Below are 8,196 nucleotides of genomic sequence, written 5' to 3' on the forward strand. Positions count from 1 at the left end.
GAAATCTCAAGACACAAAGACTACAGTCGACTGCTAGCAGTCCACCGTAGAATTGACACACCCAGTGGGTGCATGACAAACATCAAGATTTCCAGTTGATGTTTGACTAACCTGGACATTACTCTGGAGAGCTGAACTCGTGTCATAAGCTGCTTGGCTGGTGGTTCGGATCGCCTTCACCTGCTCCATCATAATCCCGGCCTGGCGTATGGCTTCCTTGGCAGCGCTTGCTTGGTTCTTCGGGACGTGGTAGGTGGAGAAGAGAGAAGGTGGGTCAGCACTCGACGATGAAGGGCGGGCAACCGTCAACGGCTTCGCAAAGGACACGGTAGCCCGAGCAACGTTGCTCCCCTCTGGAATCTATGGTCCAGGTGCTGACACAACCTGAGCAGCCTTGCCAACAGTCGCCTTCCTGCTCCTCCTCTGCCTCAGTGGCGCTTCATCGTCATCGTCAGGGAGATTGATGACAACGCTAGGTGGAGCTGCAGAAGAAGTTCAAAGTCAAAAATAAAGATTCAATCGACCAAAAGCAAAACCGCTCAGATCATACCAGGATGAGAAGTAGCAGCATCTTCCATTTCTTGATCCTCATGCCTGGTTGAAGTCTCAGAAGTAGCAGCACTGTGATTTCAAATATCAGTCGGTCAGCGATTGAGTCGACCAAGAATGAAAAACATGAGTTATGCTGTTACCCAGAAACAGTCGGAATCTCCATCCTCATCTTCGGTAGGGCCTTCGCCGGTTTTGTCGGGGCCGCTCGGGGTTGCTTTGACGCCTTTTCAGTCGGCGCCGGTGAAGTTGTCCGAGGATGTTTCGTCGACTGCCCAGCAGGCACGACTCCCTTGCCGCGTTCGGCCGCAGGGTCGTGGGCGAGCTTGGACCTCCTTTCGGAACGAGGAGGCGCAACTTCCTCCTCCTCTTCCTCCTCATCGGAGCCTGCATCTTCATCACCCTCATCGGAGTCCGACTCCCACTCCTCTTGGCTTTCGCCTCCGCTTCCTTCCTCCTCTTCGGCCTGTGCTTGCGCCCCGTTGGGCATCGAGTACAACTCGGTGGTTTCCTAAAAGACAACAAGCAAGACAAAAGTCAATCTACTAGTCTACGACGAAACAGAACGGACGGTGCAATCGGAGAAAAGTGGTCGTACCTTGTCTGCCTCATAAGATTGGTCGAGTGGCGGGATCCTCCTAGCTCCACGAGGGTTGTCCTTGTTCCCCGTAATGGCAGTCATCCACCTCTCCAGTGTGGCATCATCGACCTCCTATGGGTGGACCCGACTGGTGTCTTCAGTACCAGAGTACAACCACATCGGGTGGCCCCGGTACTGGAGCGGTTGGATGCGCCGCCGAAGGAAAACCTCCAGAAGGTCCATGCCAGTCACACCGTCGCGAATCAATTGGACTACTCGCTCCATCAACATTTTAACCTGAGCCTTCTCCTCCGGAACTACTTTCAGAGAGGATGGCTTGTTCACTCGACTCATAGAGAAAGGAGGGAGCCCAGTCGACTGCCCTGGCGTCGGCTAGTCTTGGCAGTAGAACCAGGTCGACTGCCACCCTCTGACTGACTCGGGAAGGGTCATAGCTGGGAAAGCGCTCTTACTCCTCATCTGGACCCCGAGACCCCCACACATCTGGATTACCTGAGTTCTCTCATCATTAGGGCTGGCCTTTTTCACCGTCTGAGAGCGACAAGTGAATATGTGCTTGAAGAGGCTCCAGTGCGGCCGACAACCCAAGAAGTTTTCACACAAAGATACAAAAGCGGCAAGATAGGCACTGGAATTGGGGGTAAAATGGTGAAGCTGAGCCCCAAAGAAATTCAGAAACCCTCGAAAGAAAAGATGCGGTGGCAGAGGGAACCCTCGATCTACATGAGTCACCAAGAGGACACACTCACCCTTCTGAGGCTGTGGCTGCCACTCCATCCCCGGGAGCCTTGCCGCCCCGTGCGCAATCAGGCCTTCGTCGGCTAGGTCGTCGAGATCCTTTTGGGTGATGGTTGAGCGGATCCAATCACCCTAGATCCAACCTTGCGGCAAACGGGACCGCGACGAGGATCCCCCTCGACTGGTCGCTCTCCCCTTCACCTTCGTCGTCGCTGTCGCCTTCTTCGCCCGCTCCAAAGCCGTCGTCTTCTCTTTCACCATTGTCGCCGACGAGGCTGGAACGGGGCAGCGGCGTTGGGCAGTTGGTGGACGCAACGGATGAATCTGGAGGCGAGGGAGGAGAAAATGAGGAGGCACTGTTCAAAAAAACCTCCGCCAGTTTCCTTATATGGAGTCACTTCCGAGTGGCCGACAGGTAGGCCCAGGCGATCCTGTCAAATCCCGAAACAGTCGCGCAGGTGATACGTGGCGAAAAAGGCGGTGCGGGAATCGAGGCGTCCCTGCCTTATCCCATCCGAGTACCGCGGTCTTCTCCGCTTCGCGCGCTTCCCAAAATTTCGGATCCCACTAAATCCGCTAACCACAGGGCAACTTGTCAGACGGAAGATCTCCTGCGATCCGTCGTTCGGAAATCTCCAAGTTCATAAAGTTCACTCGACAAATATAAAGAATGGATCAAGGCGACTGAACGAAAGTTGACACCCTCACTTGAAAGTCATTGATCCAGAGCAAAACACCTTTACAGCACCAGAAAGCAGGTCAGAAAGATTGCCAACTCCTTCCTCACTCAAACCTCGATCCATTCGGGGGCTACTGGTGAAGTCATGTACCTAGGGTAGGGTTGTGAACCTGACCAAGGTACCCTCCCCAAGGACATCTTTTAGAAGAAGCCGTCTTCCAGTCGACCAAGAGGAACTCCACTCGACGGACTAGAAGACACTCGACGAACCTGAAGACACTCGACCATGAAGACTCACTCGACCACCAGGAGTTCAAGATCTACTCTGTATCCAAACGGTCTTTAATTAAGTAGTCTTAATGGTCATGATGACACTTTATGTAGGGCGTTACCAGTAACGTCAGACCTTAATGTACTTTAACCCTCTGCTACGTGGGCTGGCTGGGGTCCTGGTGCCCTCTATATAAGTCATCCCCTCCACTAGTAGAAGGGTTCGCACCCCGGTAACTCTCACACACATAATCCAGTCGACCGCCTCCGGGCTCCGAGACGTAGGGCTGTTACTTCCTCCGAGAAGGGCCTGAACTCGTAAAACATTTGTGTGTACAACTGCTCCATAGCTAGGATATTGCCTCTCCATACCTAACCCCTATTCTACTGTCAGACTTAGAACCACGACAAGGGGAGCCATGAGGGGCCCACGAGGGTGGGAGGCGCGCCCACCCCCCTAGGGTGCGCCCTCCTGCCTCGTGGCCGCCTTGGCTGCTTCTTGACATTCACTCCAAGTCCCTTGGTTTGCGTTTGTTCCAAAAAGATCGTTCCCGAAGGTTTCATTTTGTTTGGACTCCATTTGATATTCCTTTTCTTCGAAAACACTGAAATAGCCAAAAAAAAACAACAATTCGGGCTGGGCCTCCGGTTAGTAGGTTAGTCCCAAAAATAATATAAAAGTGTAAAGTAAATCCCATAAACATTCAAAACGGGTAATATAATAGCATGGAACAATCAAAAATTATAGATATGTTGGAGACGTATCAGCAGGCTCCTCCTGGCGTCGCTGGCCGCGGCGGGGCACTGGGCGTCGGTGCTCTTCCTCGCTGCGCGCCACGCGCTCGTGGACCTCCGAGCTGCCGCCACGCGTCCTCCTCGTCGAGGTTTAGAGATGCTTGGGGTGGAGATGGCTGAAAATATTTGCCTTCGAGGCCCAAAATTTACACCGGCGCAGCCCTAGTCGGACGAAAAAACGTTCCTGAAAAGGCACAACGGCTGGAAATGCTCTGAGGTCGCTCGTGCAGCCGTTCCATCGTTTCCGGCGCTCCATGGACGTCTGTATGTGCGTGCACGGCGTCGGCGCTGGAGTGCTGTCGTGGCCATGAGCTCGCCGGATTTGTTCTGTGCGCTATACCTGGCCAAACGGGCCGGCCCGGCACGGCACGGCCCGGCCCATCGTAATCGTGCCTGGCCCGGCACGGCCCGCCAGGGCACGTTTACTATACGGGCCGTGCCGTGCCGGCCCGCGTGCTGCGCCCCCAGGCCCAGGCACGGCCCAGTTAGTAAACGGGCCGGCACGTTGGCCCGTTTAGCACGGTGGGCCGCATATTTTCAGCCTGTTATTTGCCGCATTGAGCGTTTTTTAGCCTATTTTTATATACTGGGCCATATATAGATGTATAAAAAAATAAAAAACGTAATCGGGCCGTGCCGTGCCGGCCCGCGTGCCCAGCCTCGAGGCCCAGGCACGGCCCAGGGCGTGCCGCGTGCCAGGCCCGGCCCGTTTAGACCGTGCCGTGCCTGGCCCAAGGCGGGCCGTGCCGCGCGTGCTCACGGGCCGGCCCGAAAAGAACGGCCCATTTGGCCAGCTATACTGTGCGCACTCGCTCATCTTGTAAAACGAAGTAACCAACAACTTCCCGAGATTAAAGGAGCAGCTTTCCACTGATGAATAGACACCTTGCATTGTAATATATATCTTGCATTATATATCTTGTATTGTATTCTTCAATCAGCTTCTTTCCAGAGATGTTACATGGGTACTAGTAAAAGTCTACGCAATTTCCCTGGGTTGTTAATTCCATATTTTTCCTTCTTCCGGTTGCTAATTACTAGTAGCTGATTCACTGTTTCTCTCTCTTTTTTGTCTGTTGATTTTTAATTGCAAATTATTTTTCATTGACTAATTCAGGATTTTTTTATTCATCATCCAACATACTCCCCCTTCAAATATAGTGCTTTCTCTATTTACTTGCTTCAACTTTGACCATCAATTTAAACAACAAGATCAATTGCGGCGGTAGCAAAAGTTATACCAGTGAATTCGGATTTAAAAGAAGTTTTCAATTATATAATTTTTTTCTCCCGCTACAATCGGTCTCGTTAGTTAAATTTATGGTTAAAGTTGAACCTCATGAAACACGAACGCACTATATTTTGAAATAAAGAGAGTATTACAATCGTTGATACATCCCGCAAGGAAAGATGGCGTGTAGTCGAGACCACCAGCTACACAAGTTCTCACAAGTAACCTGTTGTGCGCATGGGCAGCAAAGCTAGCCTCACGTGAATAAGATCAAAGTATTTGCATGATTGCATGTTCAACACCATCCCGACATACGAGCGCTTCTGTCAACAGGGCATTGGCCAGAAACTGTACCAACGACTTGTAGCAACGAGGAGACGACCCATGCTATGGGTGCCACATCCAGTACCAGGCGACGGAGACAGCGGGCCAGCATGCGGTAGACCACGCCCCCATCGATCGCACCCCAAAAACTAAAAACCACACGCATGGATCCTCATCCACTCAATTTTGCACGAATCTTGATGCGTTCTAACAGTTTTGTTGTGTCACGTAGGACTGGGCTGGTGTGTGAGCATTTATCCTGTCGCGCACATATTTTTTCAATCACACAAGGGGTTGGTGTGCGGGCGTTTAGCAATTCGCCCACACACCAGTTTTCACGCACGCAGAGGAGCTGGTGTATAGGCGTTTATCACTTCGCCCACACGCCCGTCTTCTCGCCCACACTCAAAGCTGTCAGTTGTCATGTGTTTCTGCAGGGTACATGACAACTGCCCTAACTTTGCCTGTAAGCAGACGACAACTCTCTTTTACCCGAGTTGCTATGTGTTTTTGCATGGTACATGACAACTGCCCTAGCGTGCACGTAAGCATATTGCAACTCTTTCTTTTACATGGCAACTGCCTCATCGTGCTTGTGAGCACATGTCAACTCTCTCTTTTATCCGAACATATTCTTTTGCCCTTTCCTTTTGTAGTGTTACATGGCAACTGCCTAGTGTTAGTAGGTGGCAACTCCTAAAATTTTGAAATCATGGCAACTACAGTAGACCAGATCATACATGGCAACTGCAGTTGAGCAACCATAGCAATTATAGTTGTTTGACATGGCAACTGTAGTTCAGCGACATGGCAACTGTAATTAAATGAACATGGAAGAGGGTTCAGACCATGACAACTGCGGGGACACGTGATGACTGTCACGCGGGGCGTGCGGGATCATAAGGTAGGAGGCCTGACGTACGGGCGTGTGGGCGTTATCTATTTTCCCACACGTAGGCATGTGAGAGGGATCGCGAGGAAAAAAAAGAAACATGTGGGCATTACTTATTTTACCCACATATAGGCGTGTAGGCTGATCCTCTTAAACATCACACAAAATATGTGGGCAGACCCCTTAACGCCCTAACGTGTGAAGGTTATCGACGTTCAAAACTTTTCCTGGTGAACACTGTGGTATTCCCTCCGTCCAGAAATATATCTCGAAGAAATAGATATATCTGTTGGAAATAATGCATGGATGCATGCATCAGTTCAAAGAATTTCAAGTCAAGTTGCATGAGCTATCCAAACTACATGCACCACGTCTCAACTGGCCGTTTGGCAGTTGCAGCTCCTTCCCGAGTCCTCAGCTAGGACGTGTGCATTATCCTACTGCTCCTCCCGATTCTCCTGCCTCCAACAAGTGCATCGCGCTTCGCTAGGCAAGACGTCCCATTGAAACGTTGCTTGTTTGAGCGCTTCCTGAATAATCTTTATAAAGAGCAGAGAGCATCGGGAGATAAACAGAACACATCTCCACCTCCTTCCTCACATACCACAAGTGCTGAGCTGTTGTCTGAACGAAGCCGGCCGTGTTGTCCGCCATGCAACGGCAGCCCGGCAAGTGGTGTCTCTGTGACTCCGGCCGCATCCTTCGACCCTGCACGAGGGCGGTCTAGAGTTTTCTGGGCAGCGTCCGCGCGACCGCTCCTTAGACTTCCTCGACGACATCATCCTCGGCGACGGCTGCTTCGTCGACGCCCTCGACAACTGTAGGGCAATAAGCCACGGCGAGCGGCGACGCGGTGCACGTGTGCGTGCGGTGGACGCGTTGGGCTCGGCCCATGGCAGGCTTGGTCGGGTGCGTGCGTGACCAAGGGTGTATGTGTGTGTACGCCGCAGGAGCGAAGGACGGGGTGATGCGTCCCGGCGGCTGTCCGCGCCGCCCGATACCAGGAATGGGGCGAGCCGTCGTGGCGGACGTGCGTTCGCGGCCATCTCTCCAAGACCAGGAATGGGGAATGGGCCGAGGCGTTGCCACGGAGGCCGGTAAGGCGGCCGGCGTGCTCTCTTGAGGCGCCGGACCAAGCACGGCAACATCGAGAGCGTCGGCTTGGGGTTCTTCAAGATGTTCAAGGTGGTGCCAATGCTCAACACTAGCACGGGCTGCAAGACGGCCATGCCCGTGCGCCCCCGCCGCCGCAGTCTGTTGGTCGCGGTTTCTGGGGGGCTGGGCGAGGCGGGGATGGAGGAGTACGGAGTGGGGTGGATGGGGGAGGGGGGACCTGCTGGGCGAGGCCATGTGCGCCGGCGCGTGGGTGGTCGTGGTGGAGGCGGCCGCCGCCTTCGTCCTCCACCTCCTCCTAACACGCACGCTCGCCGCGGGGTGGCGGTGGGGCCATGCTCCTTGCCCTCGCGCACCCGTACTCGCACTCGGCAGCGGGGCCATCCTTGTGGAGCACGCGCCGGCGGTGACGCTCTTCGGGCACCCCCGCAGCCGGCTGAGCCTGGCCATCCATGAGGACACGCGGACGCCGATGGCATTCCTCATCGAGATGCCCATGCTGGCGGCGGCGCTGCACAGGGGATGGCCACGGGACCTTGAAGCTGGCGCCGGAGAGCGACAGCCGCAGCGTGCGGCGATGGCTCCTGTCCAACGACGAGCGGCACGTGCTGCGGCTGCTGCGCGGCGTCTTCATGGGCGCCGGGGTGCCGCCGCCGCCGCCTGCTGACGGCTCCAACTGCCCGACGGCGTCCTACTAATCCTGCTGGCTGCAGCGTTGAAACAATGATATCAGTGTGCGCATATGGAGCGAGAGAAGGGAGCGAGATGCATCGGTGGAGACGAATCTATCTACTACCACTATAAAAGAAAGAGAGGGGCAGATCCAAACAATCCCACCCATCGATCATCAAGATCTAATGGCCTTTAATCATTCTGTGTTTAACGCTACCAACCACGCAACAAGCCAAATCGATCGCTAATCGCCCCGCACTAAAAATCGCCCCGCAGTCAAAAAATGAAAAGAAAACCGCCCCCCGCACGACTCCTCCTCCTGCAGACCGCGC

At 53.8% G+C, this 8,196-nt stretch overlaps 1 pseudogene; it reads left to right on the plus strand.

Moving 5' to 3' along the window:
- Positions 1-6,646: 6,646 nt before the first annotated feature.
- On the plus strand, positions 6,647-8,190 carry LOC123094862 (uncharacterized; annotated as a pseudogene).
- Positions 8,191-8,196: the final 6 nt, after the last annotated feature.

This window comes from Triticum aestivum, chromosome 4B, assembly GCF_018294505.1.
Source record: "Triticum aestivum cultivar Chinese Spring chromosome 4B, IWGSC CS RefSeq v2.1, whole genome shotgun sequence".
Taxonomy (NCBI): Eukaryota; Viridiplantae; Streptophyta; class Magnoliopsida; order Poales; family Poaceae; genus Triticum; species Triticum aestivum.